We start from the raw sequence: 19161 nt of genomic DNA, 5'->3' as shown, positions 1-19161 counted from the left end.
GGTTGCCAACTTTCAGGCAGTGGCTGGAGATCTCCCGTGTTTACAACTGATGTCCAGGCAACAGTTGACCTGGAGTAAATGGCCACTTTGGAAGGTAGACTGTATGGCATTATACCCCATTTGTGTTCCATTCCTTCCCAAACCCTGTCCGCCTCAGTCTCGACTCACAAATTCTACAGATATTTCCCAACCTGGAATGGACAGCCCCAGCTCCAGGGTTACATTTATTTTGACAGATTAAGGGAGATCCATGGGCGTTTCCCCACTTACCTTTGCTGCCCTTTGCTGCGCGCTACTCTCAGCGCGCGGCATCTCTGGCGCGCGTCCGGGCGTCCCCACGACCCCATGCTCTGTGCGGGGTCATCAAAAGGTGCCGTTTCGAGGAGCGCCAGGGATGCCGCGCGCTGAGGGGGCGCGAGAGTGGCAGCGTCGGGGCGGCTGCGTTGTCGCCGCCCCTGTAGTGGGGAGTGCCGGGGGACCCCGCGCTACTTGAGGAGAGTAGCGCGGGGCTTAAGGTAAGTGGGGAATGATCTCAGGACAGTCAAATTGTTGCTAAACATTACAGTTAGTCTAATCCAGTCAGACCCATGTGAGCCAGCACGGTGAGTGGTTAAGAGTGGTGAACTCTAATCTGAAGAGCCAGGTTTGATTCCCCACTCCTCCGCATGAGCAGCAAACTCTAATCTGGAGAACTAGTTTGATTCCCCACTCCTCCACTCGAAGCTTGCTGAGTGGCCTTGGGCTAGTTACAGTTCTCTCAGAACTCTTTCAGTCCCACCTTCCTCACAAGGAGAGACAATCCAAACTTTCTTCTTCTTCTTCTTCTTCTTCTTCTTCTTCTTCTTCTTCTTCTTCTTCTTCTTCTTCTTCTTCTTCTTCTTCTTCTTCTTCTTCTTCTTCTTCTTCTTCTTCTTCTTCTTCTTCTTCTTCTTCTTCTTCAACACATAATAGGTGGTGGTGTGCCCCAGGATTGACCACATCAAATTAATGAGGATCCCTGCACTTGCCCCAGAATTATCTGCAGCATGCAAGGGGTTGGATCCAGTTGGCTTTTCACTCAATTTCCCCGAATTCCCCGCCTTATTCCATTTCTTGTCCCACAAGGCTGTTGCCTGGGCAGACCCCATGGTTCCCAGTTCTCTCTTTTTCACTTGAGAGAAATCTGGTTGCAGCCAACCCAAAGTTGCCTTGACAGACAATCTGATACGTACAGTTTTCTCCGAAGGCTGAAAGTTTGAATAACACAGTGTCTAAATCATCGCTATCTGCACCATCAACTATCGAATGCCTTTGCAGGTCAATTATCAACAAGTGTCAAATATTATCAGGTATCAGCCATTCAAATCAAATATCACTGGGGTTCCCTTCAGATAATAAACATTGGGTCAATATTCAAGCAGGTCAGAAGGTATTTGGGGGATATGAGAAAGCAGGCAGTGCTGGATTTTGAGAGTCAGTCTAGGACACAAGAGACTCATTTTGGTTCCGGCTAATCTACGATGCTTGTTGGAGAGCTGTGGGGCAGTCGCCCTTTTAGCCCACAGAGCTGTTGAAGGATAAAAGGGGAGAAAGAGAATCTTGTGGTATAAGATCCCTGCAGAAAGGATGGCATTTTAAAAAACCCTGGTAGATTTAGAAGACAGTCTTATCCAAAGTAATGGTCAGTGCAGCAGTGGCGTAGTCACAGCTTCTTGGTGCTCTCTCAGCCCACCCACCTCACAGGGTATTTGTTGTGAGAGGGGAAGGGCAAGGAGATTGTCAGCCCCTTTGAGTCTCCTACAGGAGAGAAAGGGGGGATAAAAATCCAAAACTCCTCCTCCTCCTCCTCCTCCTCCTCCTCCTCCCCCTCCTCCTCTTCTTCTTCTTCTTCTTCTTCTTCTTCTTCTTCTTCTTCTTCTTCTTCTTCTTCTTCTTCTTCTTCTTCTTCTTCTTCTTCTTCTTCTTCTTCTTCTTCTTCTTCTTCTTCTTCTTCTTCAAAACAGACACTGAGGTTAGAAGAGTGCAACTTTTTTTTAGAATTGCATTGGAAATCTTTTAAATTGTGAGGGGAGTTGTGCACATTTGGGCCACAACCCAAAGAGGAAACTATCCCTAAATTTCGACATCATCCCACTTTTACTTATTACTCCCTGGGAAAGGGTGAGATCGTACAACCTGAACCGAATACAACACATTCCGTGTCCCACCCCAAGGAAAATTACCTCACCAAACCATACAGTTAGATTTGTCTGAAACGACACTCGAAACAAAACAAAGAATCTTGTGGGCCTTTTTAAAAAAAATTATGCCGTATCTTGGTCTTTATCTTCGACTGCAGCACTCTGGGAATCTCCTCATGCAAAGTGATATCACCGCTTACATAAGAAAACACCAGAAAGGCCAAATCCAGGAAGTGGGGAGTCCCTGGCTCTTTCGGTGGCTCCTAGTCAGACTTGTAACATAACCTCTTTTTTTGCGGTTTCATAAATCACATGTTTCGGGCTTTATGTCATGAGTCAGTGCGAGCGATTCGGTTCCCTCTCAGCCCAGAGGTGCTGAGATCACCCCCCTCGCTCTGCAGAGCCACTGAAAGCCACGGTTGCAGCTGGAACCTTTTCAGAAGGGCTGGGTCCTGTGGAGGTGGCAGGATCGCGCTTCGTCTTGGAGAAGTTTAGTAGTTCCAGATGGAGTTGTTTACAAAAAATTTTCGAAACCCCTTTTTTTTTCTTTGCAAGAAGAAGCTGACTGCGATCGTTCCCTTCCCCTCCCCATCCCTAACCCCGAAACAGATGTACCAGGGCCCCCGACTGTTCATCTATGATTACTCAGCCTGAGTTATAACCCCACGTTTCCCTTTACTTTAATGAAGTTTGTACAAGGACGATTACCTGCCGGAATTCTAATATCCTTCAGAACTCAGCCCTGGATCATGAAGTCACCGGCTACCCAGTGCCAAATTTGACACTCCTACACAGCTAATGGGGAAATCTGAAACTCCTCATTACAGGCTGTATCCCTCTTGTGTTTCTTTAAAAAGCTGCACCATCCTTGTAGAAGTCTTATTCTTCCCCCCCCCCCCAGTACCAGGTTGTGAACTACCTGGAGACTTTGGGGCTGGATCCTGAGGTGGGCAGGATTTGGAGAGTGGCCTGAGCTGGGTATAAAGCCATAGAAGGGGGGGAAGGGCAAGGAGATTGTAAGCCCCTTTGTGTCTCCTACAGGAGAGAAAGGGAGGATATAAATGTAAACTCCTCCTCCTCCTCCTCCTCCTCCTCCTCCTCCTCTTCTTCTTCTTCTTCTTCTTCTTCTTCTTCTTCTTCTTCTTCTTCTTCTTCTTCTTCTTCTTCTTCTTCTTCTTCTTCTTCTTCTTCTTCTTCTTCTTCTTCTTCTTCGAGCAGCAGTGGAGTAGTGATTAAGAGCAGGTGCACTCTAATCTAGAGAATCAGGTTTGATTCCCCAGTCTGCCACTTGAGCAGTGGAGGCTTATCTGGGGAACTAGATTAGGCTGTGCACTCCAACACATGCCGGCTGGGTGACTTTGGGCTAGTCACAGTTCTTCGGAGCTCTCTCAGCCCCACTCACCTCACAGGGTGTTTGTTGGCGGGGGGGGGGAGGGGGAGGAAAAGGAGATTGTAAGCCCCTTTGAGTCTTCTTACAGGAGAGAAAGGGGGGATATAAACCCAACTCTTCTTCTTCTTCTTCTTCTTCTTCTTCTTCTTCTTCTTCTTCTTCTTCACATACATTTTATTCAGGGAAACGGACTTCGGTCATCTGGAGAGCAGCTGTAATTCCTAGAGAACTCCAGGCCCCACCTAGAGGTTGGCGACCAGTTTTTGTTTACAGTCCTGTGGGCAGCTAGCTAAGCAGAATTGCTTAGAGATTAGTATAAGAAATAGGGTTTTCAACTTCTAGGCGGAACCTGGATATATCTTGTCTATATCTATGGCCCTTTCCACACAAACGTTTTAAAATATGCTGAGGCAGGAAATAAAACGTTCCCTCCGTGGCTTTCCGTATGGTTTTCACCCCCAAATGTTTTATTTGCAGCCATAAAACATTTTAAATGAATCCCCTTTTAAAACAGCTCTATCTATCTGTCACATTTATATGCTGCCTCTCTGGAGATTTGTTCAAGGCATTTAAAACGAAAACAGCTACTGAAAAAAAAAAAGAATTAAAGCAAGCCATTAAAGCAAGCCAGGGCCTATAAACTGCATCAAACAAACACTGAACAACCTAAAATAATATGGAAATGCTCCTTGGTCCAGAACAGAGTTCAAAGTACCCCAGTGGGGATGGAGAATGCCCCCACTCCCAGCTCCCATTTCTTGCCTCTACTGTGAGCACCAGTAGAAGAAGAAGAAGAGTTTGGATTTATATGCCTCCTTTCTCTCCTGCAGGAGACTCAAAGGGGCTTACAATCTCCTTGCCCTTCCCCCCCTCACAACAAACACCCTGTGAGGTGGGTGGGGCTGTGAGAGCTCCAAGGTCACCCAGCTGGCGTGTGTGGGAGTGCACAGGCTAATCTGAATTCCCCAGATAAGCCTCCACAGCTCAGGCAGCAGAGCTGGGAATCAAACCCGGTTCCTCCAGATTAGATACACGGGCTCTTAACCTCCTACTGCTCCCTGGGGTAGGGTTGGAGATTGGGACAGTCAAATCAATTTACCGATCTGCAGTTCGGACGGATTCAGAAGAACGAGAACCGAATCTGAGCTGTCGAATCCTAACAGATCAGATCCGCGGTTAGGATTGCCAGCACCAATTGCGTTTTTTATTTTTTTTGGTGTTTCATTTCGGCCTGCAGGGGAGACATTTTTTTTAAACATATCAGCACCAAATTTTCCGGGGTATCATCGGGAGACTTTGTCACAGTGATGCCACTCCCAGTTGATTAAGGTGGGTCCTCTGGGGTCATAACTTTTAGGCTCAAACTGCACCAAACTTGGAGGTATCATCAGGACGATATAAATATTCTACTATATTGACACCGATACATCTGCAAATGCACCCTGCAGGCACCCCAGAAGTACACAAGATTCTTTGTTCTGCGGTGACTTGGCTGCATTGCTGTCAATAAAGGAATTCTGAGACTTGTGGGTGCACATTTTTTCATAGTGAAGCCACAAAACTTTCAGGGTATCTTCGGAGAGTCTCTGGATGACACCATCCCGGGTTTAAGGAGACTTTACTTCAGGAAGTGGGAGATGGGCCCTACCCTTTTGGAGTCCCATAAATTAAACCCCCCTGAAGCAACCCAAACCTGGATGAGTAATCATCAAAGTCTAGCCCTATGAAATAATCCTGACCTCAAAGAAATTCCTAATATCTAATGGAACCAACCAACCTGGAGCACAGAATCCTGGGAAGTTATTTGGAGTGACTTTAACTGAGGGGTGCAGTTTTAAAATTTTACTGTCACCAAAATTTCGAGGTCTTAAATATACTGTCTATGATACTCCCCAAATTTAGTGAGTTTGATTCAAGGGTCCAACGTGCGGACCTTCAAAGTGTAACCCCATCTCCTGTTAAAACTTCCATTTGGAAGCAATGGGGATGGAGACACCCTTTTGGGGCAGCCCCCCCTGGGTAAACTGCGCAAACTTGAATCATGGACGTCTCGGATATCCTGGGAATTTTTTGGTGCCACTCTTTAAAATTGCGTCCTGCAGGCCAAGAGCGATGTAAAACACCCAGGAGATTCAAAAAAATAATAAAACGGTTGGAAATTTTCGGATTTACGGAATTTTCAATTTCATCGGAATTATTGTAGTTCAGTTCTAAATCGTTTTATGCCCCAAAGGAAATGCCCAAATCGAGATTTTTACCGAATTTTTTAGTATTGATAGCTGCTCCTAGGTGAAAGATAAAAATTTCAGTAGGTGAAAGATAAAATTTTTAAAATGCTATGGAGCCTATGGCATGATGTCACTTCTGTGAAAAACTGGAAGTGATGTCAGTCAGTCAGTCAGTGTCTTTTATTAGCATAAATGGAAGTGATGTCAAGCTGGCCTAGAAATTGCCAGAAACTCTACAGTAAAACCATAGAGTTGCTGGTGATTCCTAAAGAGGACTGACATCACTTCCAGGTTTTTTCATGGAAGTGATGCCAATACTCTCTAGGAATGGGTGAAAACAAGATGGATCCTGCCAACATTTTCACTCAGTCACCATTACAGTCTCTATCCCATGTGGCCTTTGTTCATGCAAATCTGCTGATCCCCAACAGAGAGTTTTTGGTTGTCAAACTCCTCCCTTTTTCTTCCACCAGGGGAACAAATTGAATCCCCAGCCTAGATGTTCTTTCATCCAGAAAAATAAATGAAGGCTGTGAATCACCATGGGCCATGATTGCTGCTAGGGGTGAGAAGGGGCAGAGTCTGATTCCGGCCTTAGTAAGGGCGGAAGCAAGGGGGTGGCTATTAGTGTTATGGGAAGACAACAGCGAGTCGAAAGCCCGCTGGCCACGTCAGAGGGGAGGAGGGAACCCAAGTCTTTAAAGGGCCAACCCCTTCTTTGTCCCGGCCATGTGCTTTGGCCGGCTGACGATTTTCCCACCCACCTCTCCCTATTTGCAATGGTTGTTAATTCATGCTAATCTTGTCATAGCCATCAGCGGTTTTCACGCATGGGTATCGATTTGGAAGGGCCGAAGGGGGGGAGCTAGGGAGCTACCCCTCCCCTAGGGATGGCGGACAACGGCAAGAGGCGTCCGTCCTGCCGAGCAGGGCATCTGGGGAGCATCACTTGCCAGGAGCGTCCGCCCGGCAGAGCCCCACGGCGGGGCGGAGCTCCAGCACGAGGCATCCGCCCACTGGAGCTCTGCTGTGACGCTGAGGCGATCAAATCAAGACCCATGCTGCGCCTCACACGTCTGTCTTTGCTATTAATAACTACGGCTATGGCTGATTGTTTTACCCCAACCAAAAGGAGTGCAGTGTGGCTCGTGGATAGAGAACTTGCCCCAAAGAAGCTCCACCCTCAGACGGCAATCACCGAATATGCCCATTAGGTTGGTTATGTTTCTGCCACCAGGCCCTGAAATGACTGCAACTCCAACGGCCATTTTCTTCTTCCGCACATTTTAAAATCCGTGGACTGCTTGTAGGCCTAATTAATGAAGACGTTAACCAGTTATTGCATCAGCGGGACAATAAAAGAGCTTGTGGTGACAGTGAAAATGTGAGCCGTTTACACAAAAAGTAGAGGAAACGGATAAAATCTATACATCAGGCGTCTGGACGTTCTGTTTGTGTTTTGTGGGCATTTTTACAAGCCAGAGGCGAAAAAGGAGAGAGGTTTGTTTTCCACCCAGTCTCCCTACTGTGACCTGCAAAAATTCCTGGGAAGGAGAAAACCCCGTTGTGTACAAAACAGAACGCAGTTTCTGCTCACGTGACTCCCTGAAAAATGATCCTTCATCAACAAACATTTTGAGGGTACTGAGAATGTTAACCACAGAGTAGGCCCCGGAAGAATTTCCAGTTAAGGGGAAGCGGGTTAACAACATGCAGACAGATACAGCAAAAGTATCATAGAGCAGAATAGATGGATTGTCTCGGTTTTTCCTCCAAAAATAATACAATAAGTATTTGTGTATATGTAGGGAGCCGCATGGCGTAGTGCAGACCTAGGCATTATACGGCCCGGGGGCCACATCCGGCCCGCCAGATGACCCTGACTGGCCCGTATGACAGACCTGGCCCTGGCCTAAGAGGACCTGTTTAGAACTGCGTTGCTCATTCTTCCGCTAACCCTCCCCCTTCCCCCCTCACCTTGCCACTGAGCCGGAAAGGGCCTCTGAGAAAGGCCACTCCCCTCGCACAGTGGCTTCTGCCTTGGCTGCCGGCTTCTGCGGGACTTTCAAAAGCACCAGTCGATGAAAAAAGTAGGTCAAGGGACTTAAGTCTCCCCACTTGCTTGATTGTCACAGTGGACAACTATGCAGGTAGGTTAACCCTGTGATTCTTTGTGCCAAATAGCGTTGTATGCAGAACTGTTGCCACTGATTCCAAGTTGATCTGTGCACCTGTCTGTCACTTATCAGCCCCTATTATGCAGAATTGAGTTCAGCCTTTTGGCCCGGCCCTCCACAATATTTTCTGTTTTTTATGCGGCCCCATGGAAAAAATAATTGCCCACCCCTGGCGTAGTGGTTAAGTGCTCGCACTGCCGTTCACATGGTCAGGAGTTCGAGCCCCCCATGGATCAGATATCCTGGCAGCTGGTTGATGGTCAACTCAGCCATCCATCCATTCCTTGGTCGGTAAATGAGTACCTAGCACCTAGCTAGGGGGTAAAGAATAGCCAGGGAAAGCAATGGCAAACTACCCCGCAAAAACGGCCTGCCTATGAAATCACTGCTTGCAGCGGTACCCCAGGGTCGGACACGACTGAAGGGGAAACTTTACCTTTAGTGGTGGGATTCAAGTAACTTAACAACCGATTGTTTACAAGCACAATTTTAACAACCTTTTTTACCGAAGTGGTGCGAACCTGCTGAATCCCACCACTGTGTATATGAGCAGATTACACATGACTGTTTTAACCCCACAAGGAAGCTGACTGTGAATATAGGTAAAAATATATTTAGAAGTTTTTTAAAAGAACAGCCCACACTCTGGTTTCTTGATGGTAATCATCTTCCCATACATATTTCAAGGGGCGTTTCCCCACTCACCACGAACCCCCCTATGCCGCGCGCTGCTCTCAGCGCGTGGCATCACTGGCACGGGCCCGGGCGTCCCCATGACCCCGCACTCTGCGCGGGGTCATCAAAAGGCGCCGTTTACAAGAGTGCCAGGGATGCCGTGTGCTAAGGGGGCGTGACAACGGCAGTGTCGGGGCGGCTGCGCTGTCGCTGCCCCTGTCGTGGGGAGTGCCGGGGGACCCCGCGCTACTTGAGGGGAGTAGCGCGGGGCTTAAGGTAAGTGGGGAAAGGCCCAAGGTTGTAAACTCCAGGGTGGGAAATTCCGGGAGATTTGAGCAGTGGAACCCGGGGAGGGCAGGGTTTGGGGAAGGGAAGGACTTCAGTAAGATATAATGCCATACAGTTCACCTTCCAAAGCCGGGAAACTGATCTGCACCACATCAAGAGATCAGCTGTAATTCCAGAGGATCTCTGGTCCTGTCAGGAGATTGGCAATCCTTCCTGCTTACTTTCCCCAGTTTGTTAAACCACAATTGTTCTCAGAAATGGGATGCAGAAAAAGCAAGAAGGAAGAAGTTCAGCGGATGGCAAGGTGACATCTTGCCATTTTCTTCCTGTTCAGTTGTTTTGAAAACTGAAAAAAAATTAGAGATTTTTCTGGCATTTTGTAGAGGGAAACCTGGAATGAGTTAAATTACGGAAAATAATTTCAAACAAATCGATTTTCCCTTTACACAAAGTACAGGGGTCCCTTCCACACATGCAGGATAATGCACTTTTAAGAACTATGACTAGCCCAAGATCTTCCAGCAGGCTTCATGTGTAGGAGTGGGGCACTGAACCCAGTTCTCCTTATTAGAGTACACCACTTTTAACCACTATACCAGGCCAATGTTTTCTCCCTTATGTAAAAAGAGCATCATTTGAACACAAGATTTCACTAAAATTAAAGTGAAATATTCAGATTAATTACATCAAGGGGTGTCTGAGGGGGAATAGGCAACTGGAAGGAGGGGTTAGGTAAAGAGGATCCCTAGCTCCCCTCCCGCAGCCCCTTCAGATCAATTATCATGTGCCAAACCACCAAATGGCTATGACAAAGAAGCATGCATTAACGCATCACCAAAGCTCGAGGGTAGAGGTGGGCAGGTAAGTTGCTGGCCGGCCAGAGCACATGGCCAACACAAAGGCCGAGCCGGCCTTTTATGAGCCCTGGCCGGCCTCTCCTAGATGATGTTGTGGTGCTGGCGCCACAATGCCTGCTCTCAGGGGGCGTGGCTTGGAGCCCCCCCCCATTTGCCCTTACCAGGGCAGAAGCTAGGGACTCCTTCCTGTCCTTCCTGGGCAGCAACTGTGGCCGTTCTTTTGTATGTAGCTGAAGGGATTCTCCCTGCCTCCAATTACTGATGGATGCCCCAGGATGTTCGCTTTGCAGGCTCCTATCCTGAGTGCCTTTTCAGCCCGAAAAGTACACAGTTGTACTCAGCTGGTCCTGCCAATTCTGGCAATATATATAGTTTTTCTATTTTCCTATTCCATGTGCTCCACAGTCCCAGTGCTTTTCAATGCAAGTCCTCTCAGCAGCTAAGACTCTCTTATGCACGTCTACATTTCTTCGAAGATAGCATCTCCATTTTTTTAAAGAATAGGAAAACTATATATTGCTGGAATTGGAGGCAGGGGGAATCCTTTCAGCTGCACACAAAACGTTGGATATAAGCTGAGGGAGAAACTGACCAGAGAGCAGTGGCGGAGCGGCAAGGGGATAGTGTGTGTGTGTGTTGCACACAGGGCGCATGCCTGGGGGTCGTAAAATCACCCCCAGGCCCTTCCCCTTTTCTTTGCACTCACACACCCCACCCGCACAGCCCCCCCGCAGCCCCCCCGCCCCTTCCCACATTAACCTTAGTTCCTTTTCTTTTTCTAGTACTTTTTCAGGCTGAAAAAAGCGGCCTATTTACAGTTCAGGCTCAAAAACGGCCTGAGGAACTACAGTTCCCAGGAGACGTAACCAGGCGCAGTTTGGCCCAGCTATGCATCTGCCAGAGAGCAAAACAGTCGGGCAGGAAAAATAAAATGCCTCTTGAACTCTGCATTCCGCAAAGCTGGACAGGAGTTGACTTGCAGACAGCTTGGGGGGGGGGGGGAAGGTGCACTTTGAGGCATTCTCCCAAAAAAGACACCTCGAGCTAAAATAAGAACGTCTTGGGAAGAAAGCTCTGCAGAGTGCCTTCCCAGGATACCTTTTTAAGCAGCCCCAGGACATCTTATTTAGGCTGTGTTGAATGAACCAGTGTGAGCCTTACCTTGGACCACGGGACCTGGATATTGGGACAAAAATGGGTTACATAGCTTTCTTAAATTTCCTTTTCTCCTGTGTCCTGATTCAAAAGATTGTTTTTAGATACACTCTGATTGCTATTTCTTTATTGGTTTGGATTAAGGAAGGAGCCTTACTGAAAGAGTAACTATGATAGTATCTGGAGAATCAGAAATATTCTCATATGTCAACACAGCTGCAAAAATTGTTTGCAGTGAAACAATTCAGGTGTCTGGTTTCATTCAGTGACAAAAAAGCACTTTGGCCGGTCCTCTTTGCGCCATCTGAACAGCAAAGGTTTGGTCTTATCATTGTAGCAAATCCTGCTTCTCCTTCCCAAAGACAACCTTTGAGGATCAGACCCTACCAATGCCAGAATTAGATGTGCTCTCAGTCAGTGGCATACCAGGTCTAAATGGCGCCTGGAGACTAAAAACCCTCTGGGCGCGCCCCCCCCCCCCCCGCGGAGCCCCGCTTACTCGCAGCACTCACTATTTACTTTCCCCGCAGGCTCTGAGGCTTGGCTTCAGGGAAGCTGCCGCTTGGGGCAGCCTGTCTCTATGATTTCTTAAAGTCGCAGAGCCTGCAGGGAATGGGGATGATGGATGGATGGATGGATGGCGAGTGAGCGGCGCTGGCGGCGGTGAGTGGAGGGGTGGAGGGGTGGGGGGGCCAGGGGGCAGGAGTCTTCTGGGCACCCCACAGACATGTGCCTGGTGACATGAGTGGCCCCATGTCTCCATAGGCGGTATGCCTCTGTCTCGGTTGAGCTAGAACAGTGATGGCAAACCTATGGCACGGGTGCCAGAGGTGGCACTCGAAACCCTCTCTGTGGGCATGCGAACACAGAATTCGTCATGTGGGGTGGAAAATCACCCCCCCACACACACACACACACACATCTAGGCTGGCCTGGGCCGCTGAGCACAATGTGCGCACACCACGGTGAGCAGGGAGGACTCAGCTGGCGGGCCTGGTGCCTGTGCTCCAGGTGGCTGCTGCCTGAAGGGGGGTGGGGAGCAGAGGAGGCAGAGATGCTAGAGAGGCACAGAGCAGTGTGCGTCGGACTCGCTGGAGCTAAAGCAGGCTGGCCCCTGCTTGAGTAGGTGGAGCAGAGGAAGAGGGATCCAACCGGTTTTTTTCTAAACTAAAACCTCAGCATTCAGGCTAAATTGCCGGGTTGGCACTTTGCAATAAATAAGTGGGGTTTGGGTTGCAATTTGGGCACTTGGTCTCAAAAAGGTTCACCATCACTGAGCTAGAAGGCCCAGTGGAATTTCTGACAGAGCAAACTCAAAGGCCAAAAACAAAATTTAATGGAATGGAAGTGGGGAGATCTGTTCACTCTAGTAATATATCTAGATTGAGGCCCCTTCCACACATGCAGAACAATGCACTTTCAATCCACTTTCAATGAACTTCAATGTACTTTCAATGCACTTCAATGCACTAGTTGGATTTTACTGTGTGGAATAGCAAAATCCACTTGCAAACAATTGTGAAAGTGGATTGAAAGGCCTTATTCTGCATGTGTGGAAGGGGCTTTAGAGCCCCCAGCCTACTTCTGGTCCCTGCTTCAAGCTATGGCGGCATAAATGACATGTGAATTTGATACATCCTGGCCCGAAAAATGCACTGTCTCTGAAAGGCAGGTTAACCTAGAAGGATGCTTCCACTGCAGTCCAAAGACCTACTTTTTTTCTTATTTCATGGAGAGTTCAGTAACAGTAGGTTTGCTGTGCCTACCAATGCACAAGAGAAAAGATATGAATTACCAGGTATCTAAGAGTGCATCTTCATGTGTATTGAAAGCCTTTTTTAATATACGGGCTTTTTTCCCCATCCGTTTGCCACACTAAAAGCGATCTCTAGCATTTCAGAGAAAGGAACACAAACAATAGCTGACATAAAATATTCGACGACTTCCACTTGCCTCCCCCCCCCGAACCCTTTCTTTTGAGGAACATGCCCCACCCCCATTCCAACAGAAATAAGAAAAGAGAAATTCACAAGAGAAAGTAGGCCTTGGCAGCTTAGGCGAAAGGACTGAAAATGAGCAGAAGGGGCGATAAAAGGGACGGAGAGAAAGGTGGCACAAAGACATATTCTCCTACAAAACACCTCATTCTCCTACTTGGTATTCATCACTGTCGGGCGTCTTTGTGCCTCTGAATGAGGGCTTTATGTTCGGCCTCATTATCGGCTTAAGAATAGAGGGTCAGATCATGCAAATGAAACGGAGGCCCAAAGATGTGTTGTTAAAATGCTGCAATTTGTCAGCATTCAGATAAACAAATGGCGGGGCAGACAGTGGATGTGAAGCGACCCTCGGAGCTCCTGCGAAATACTTTCTCGCCGGTTCTCTGTATCTTCGAGGTCTTCTGATTCTTTGTGTCCAAATTGTCCAGATATGGAACAAAGACCCACTATTTCTTTTAAGCAACAAAACACTATACCATTAAAGGTTGTCTTGTCTTGTCTTAATGAACAAAACTAGCAAAAATGGACATTGGATCATGCATGGAGGATTTTTAGAGTCAGCGGACTCCATAAAGACATAAGAACTAGCCTGCTGGATCAGACCAGAGTCCATCTAGTCCAGCACTCTGCTACTCGCAGTGGCCCACCAGGTGCCTTTGGGAGCTCACGTGCAGGATGTGAAAGCAATGGCCTTCTGCTGCTGCTGCTGCTGCTGCTCCCGAGCACCTGGTCTGCTAAGGCATTTACAATCTCAGATCAAGGAGGATCAAGATTGGTAGCCATAGATCGACTTCTCCTCCATAGATCTATCCAAGCCCTTTTTAAAGCTATCCAGGTTAGTGGCCTCCTGTGGCAGCATATTCCAAACACCAATCACACGTTGCGTGAAGAAGTGTTTCCTTTTATTAGTCCTAATTCTTCCCCGCAGCATTTTCAGTGAATGCCCTTTGGTTCTACTATTGTGAGAAAGAGAGAGAAAAAAATAACTCCAGGTAGGGCCTTAAAATTGCTCAGATTTACAACTGATTAGGCCAGAGATTCCCAACCTTTTTTCACTTGTGTACCCCTTGGCAGCCCATTTCCCTTAAATTGTACCCTCCCTCCATATTAGCAAACCCATTACATATTTTTTCACATACCCCCAATTGCTCTGGTGCATACCCCAGGTTGGGAACCACTGGGTTAGACTGTACAGATCAGTTTCCCTGGAGAAAATGGCTACTTTGAAGGGTGGACTCTTTGGCATTTTATCACTCCCAGGTCCTTGTATATGTGCTAAGTGCTATCAAGTTGCTTCTGACTCATGGTGAATTAATGGCCTTCAAAATGTCCTATCCTGAACAAGCTTGTCCAGGCCTTGCCAAGTGAAGTGGCCTTTCCCCACTGTCTTCGATCCCCCCATGCCGCGCGCTGCTCTCAGTGTGCGGCATCCCAGGCATGCGCCCGGACGTCCCCATGACCCTGCGCTCTGCGCAAAAGGCGCCGTTAAGAAGAGCGCCTCGGATGCCACGCGCTGAGGGGGGCGCGACAGCGGCAGCATCGGGGCAGCTGCACTGTCGCCGCCCCTGTCGTGGGGAGTGCCGGGGGACCCCGCACTACTCTCCTCAAGTAGCGCGGGGCTTCAGGTAAGTGGGGAAAGGCCCAAGGACGTCACTTCCTTTATAGAGTTAATCCATCTCGTGGTGGGGCTTCCTCTTTTCCTCGCGTTGTTTCCTTCTCCAGTGACTTTTGTTGTCTCAAAATGAGACCAAAGTACGACAGCCTCAGTTTAGTGATTTTAGTATCTACAGAGAGTTCAGACTTGATTGGACTTAGAGCCCACTTTGTGGCAGTCTGCAGTATCCACAAAACTCTCCTCCAACGCCACATTTCAAGCGAATCGCCTTTTTACTGTCAGCTTTCTTCATTGTCCAACTTTCACATCCATACATTGTAATGGGCAATAGCACAGTATGAATTATATTGATCTTGCTCTCCAGAGACACTTCCTTCCACTCAAGGATCTTTTTTAGCCCCTTCGTGGCTGCCTTTCCAAGTCTCAATTCCATTTTGTTTTTTGGGTTGCCGTCTCCCTTTTTGTTGATAATTCAGTCGAAGAGCAGAAAATCTAACTGCTGCAATTTTGTCATCATCAACTTTAATGTGGAATAATTCCTCTGTAGTTGATATTTTGCCTTATTGATGTCTGGCTTGGCACTTTCGACTTCAACAGTAGTCATTTCAAGCCTTCGCTATTTTCTGTCTGTAATGTGGTGTCATCTGCATATCTCAAATTGCTAAAGTTCCTTCTACCAATTTTCACTCCACCTTCATCTAAATCTACCGTATATACCGGCGTATAAGACGACTGGGTGTATAAGACGACCCCCCCCCCCACTTTCCCAGTTAAAAATATAGAGTTTGGGTTATACTCGCCATATAAGACTATGTACCCGGCGTATAAGACGACCCAGACTTTACAGATGATTTCCCAGGGTTCAAAAGTAGTCTTATACGCCAGTATATACGGTAATCCACGGCCGCTTCCGCACAGCCACGCTGGGGGTTGGGTTGGCGTACATGAACGGTCCACCAGTAGCGACAGGAAGGCTGGCGCTGTGCAATATGCGCCATGCAGCCGATCGACTTACCTTCCCTCGCGACCCAGCCTTCTGGCGGCGTGCGCTGAGGCCAGGGGACATGCCCCTGCCTCTTGCGCAGAGCCACTCCGGGAGTCACAGGGCCAGGGGGTCTGGGCGTGTCCCCAGGCCTTAGTGAACGCCCGGAAGGATCGCAGGGAAGAGTAAAGTTGACTCGGAAAAGGAGATTAAGCGCCTTCTGTTTTACGCTACCGGCGAAGCGGACTGGAAGCTGCTGTTTTCCAAAAACACTCACGAGGAAGATAATGCGGCGGTTCAACGGCAGCTGGGGAAGCGAGGCTTGGTCACCTTGGCCTTCGGCTGCGGTAAAAGCAGCCTCGCCCCATGTGAACAGCTCCTTATGGATGGCGTTTTTGCCATCCCTAGGGCACTGTAAATGGCCTGTGCGGAAAGGGCCCAGGTTTCTTTATGAAATGCTCTGCATACAGATTGAACACAGGAAAATAAAATACATCCTTGTCTGACACTTTTGCCAACTGGAAACCATTCTATTTCTCCATGTTCTGTCCTAACAGTAACCTCTTGTCCGGCGTATAGATTGTGCCTCAAAACACTCAGATGTTGCAGCAGACACATTTCTTTTTAAACCCTTTGATGTATTCTTCCAACAGTACTCTTAAAAACGTCTGTGAGTACATCTTGTCTTTCCCACCACCAACAGTGGCTGAAGAGCTCTCCATACGTATTTGCTTTGATATCGGATCTAATAAGCATGCCAGTTTGAAGTTCTGCCATAGCACATAGTAACTGAGTTTTGAACTTGCTTTGAAAAATGTGGTATTTGCATATTAGTGAAATTATAAAGTTACAGTTTCAAAAATCTTGAAATGAACCGCCCAGCAGAGCCCCCACCCCCAAAGTGGCATTTTATAGTTCCCATTTACATTCCATGAGGATCTATTCTCAGATATAAGCCTCCAAAAATGACAGCACTGTTCTAAATCTGCAAAATAAAGAAAGTTCCTGCTATTATGGCTTCCAGCTCTTTGCCTCATAGACATCAGGAGTGACTTGAACGTGCTTAAAGATGAACAAAGACCATTGAGTCAATACTCCAGTTCCTTAAAAGGCTTTTAATGAGGCCTTGAAAACTGAGCACCTTAGAAATGGAAGCGAATGAATTGTAACGCTTTCTGAAAAGTGAGATTAGGCCACAATGGGATCTCAGTCACTTCATGGAGTAGGCCTGTCTGATGGCCGGCCTTCCCCGGATTATAAACAGCTGTTGAGCTGCCTAATTCTTTCACATCATCCCCCGTGTAGTAGGAAACTATGGTGGCATGGGACGGCCATCTATCTCAATCATTTTATACAAAGCCCGAGTCACTAAAGTCTCGTTTGCATCCCTTTTCCTCTGTCTTGGCTGGCGCACAACCTTTTCTGCTCATTTGAGGAGAATTATGTGGGCTTAATGGAGTGTAGTAACTTATTGGTAGCGCCGTGCCCGATCAAAGAAGGGTGCAGATGCAGTGTGAAATGACGGGGGAATATAGACCCGGGTGAGAAAAGTCCTCTGTGTCCCCCAAAGGAGTTATTTGGGACTCAATTATCCCATTCATTGTAGCTGCGGCGCACCAGATGGTTACAACGCAAAAGAGCTTTCCACGACCATAACATTATTCTGAACACCTTTTCTTCTTCTCCAGCTCACCATATGACAATTTAGTTTCTTATTGGGTGTTTTATTGAAGAGAAGAGGAGGGGACGAGGGCTGGAAGGGAGGGGGGGGTCTTCACAAACAGATTTATTGCTGCTAGGTACAAAAAAAGGAAAGCCATGAATCAAAAGGGAGGCAGCCGCATGCCTCTGTTGTTTGCCAGGGAGGCCGGGCCTCCTCGCTGATCCGGAATCCCACCCTGCCCAGCACTGCTGCCCCCTCGCACCACCCCGTCAGAGATGTAAAGAGTTGCCAATCCGGCAATCTGCTGTGCCGTCTGCCAAGAGGCTTCCACCCGGCCGAGCGAGGTTTCTTTTCCCTTCATTTAATTCATTGAGTTGTCCTCAATAAAAATTAATTCCTTCCCATTGGCGGTATTCAAGGACACAGCGGGGACAAAACCCGATGAGGTTTTGAATATAGTGCCGGTCATTAAGTGGAGGAACCCGACTCTATCGGCTGTTCATTCTTTCCTTTCCCTGGTGGCATGCACGGACCTCCCTATTCAGTAAAAACTTTTTTTAAAAAAGAGGGCGGGGGTTCATTAACATCATTCATATGAAATAGAAGTAACCAGTTTCAAGTGGTAGGGAGAGGGGTTGACATTTTAAAACAGGCTAACAATAATAAAATATATAGTTGCACAACAAAGCTGCATGGGTAAGATTGATTTTTCTTTTTGCTGTATTTGCAGTTAAACACGCATAACATCTACCCTCTTTCCCCGAATATAAGACATCCCCTGAAAATAAGACGCAGTAGAGGTTTTGCTGAAGTGCAAAATATAAGGCATCCTCCGAAAGTAAGACGTAGCAAAGTTTTTGTTTGGAAGCAGGCCCGACAAACAGAACACAGAAAAAGAAGACATCCCCTGGAAATAAGACATAGCACATCTTTGGGAGCAAAAATTAATATAAGACACTGTCTTATATTCGGGGAAACACGGTATGTACAGATAATTCACCCAACTGTGAACTAATATAAACAATCTTACACCAATCTTATAACTCTAACCCAGTGATGGCGAACCTTTTTGAGACCGAGTGCCCAAATTGCAACCCAAACTCCACTTATTTATCGCAAAGTGCCAACCCGGCAATTTAACCAGAATGCTGAGGTTTTAGTTTAGAAAAAACTGGTTGGCTTCCTCTTCCTCTGCCCCACCCGCTCGAGCAGAGGCCAGCCTGCTCTAGCCTCCAGCAAGTCCCACGTGCACTGCTCTGTGCCTCTCTAGCATCTCTGCCTCCTCTGCCCCACCCCCCTCGGGCAGCAGCCACCCAGAGTACAGGCACCAGGCCCAACAGCCAAGTCCTCCCTTCTCACCACGGTGCGCGCACATCGTGCTCAGTGGCCCAGGCAAGACTAGATGTCTGTGTGTGGGAGGGTAATATTCTGTGTGCCCACAGAGAGGGCTCTGAGTGCCACCTCTGGCACCTGTGCCATAGGTTCGCCATCACTGCTCTAACCAAACTTATCTAAACATCTAAATCAACATGACATATTATTACAGAATAACCCATTGCATATTTATCTGTCTATTATTCCTTTTCAGGTAAGTTCTGATAATGTTCTCAAAGTACAATGTGCCACCGTTGTGGTGTAGTTCACAGTTCCATTAACGCACATTAAACTTTCCACATGAGATTCCGCCCACAACGTGGACGGCACGGGCAATTTCAGTTCTCCGCAATTGCATTAAGTGGAAAATTTTAATTTTCAAATATCCATGGACAGAACATTCACCTTAATCTGTGAAGATAATGTTTTGATGCTGTCTGTCCTTGTAGATGCCACGCTAGAAGAAGAGTTTGGATTCGTACCCTTGCTTTTCTCAACCCTAAGGAGCCTCAAAGCGGTTTAAAAACTCCTTCCCTGCATCTCCCCACAAGCCACCTTGTGAGGTAGGTGGGGCTGAGAGAGTTCTGAGAGAACTGTG

This window comes from Sphaerodactylus townsendi, linkage group LG01, assembly GCF_021028975.2.
Source record: "Sphaerodactylus townsendi isolate TG3544 linkage group LG01, MPM_Stown_v2.3, whole genome shotgun sequence".
NCBI lineage: Eukaryota > Metazoa > Chordata > Lepidosauria > Squamata > Sphaerodactylidae > Sphaerodactylus > Sphaerodactylus townsendi.
The sequence above is the reverse complement of the archived record's forward strand: the minus strand, read 5'-3'. Positions refer to the sequence as shown.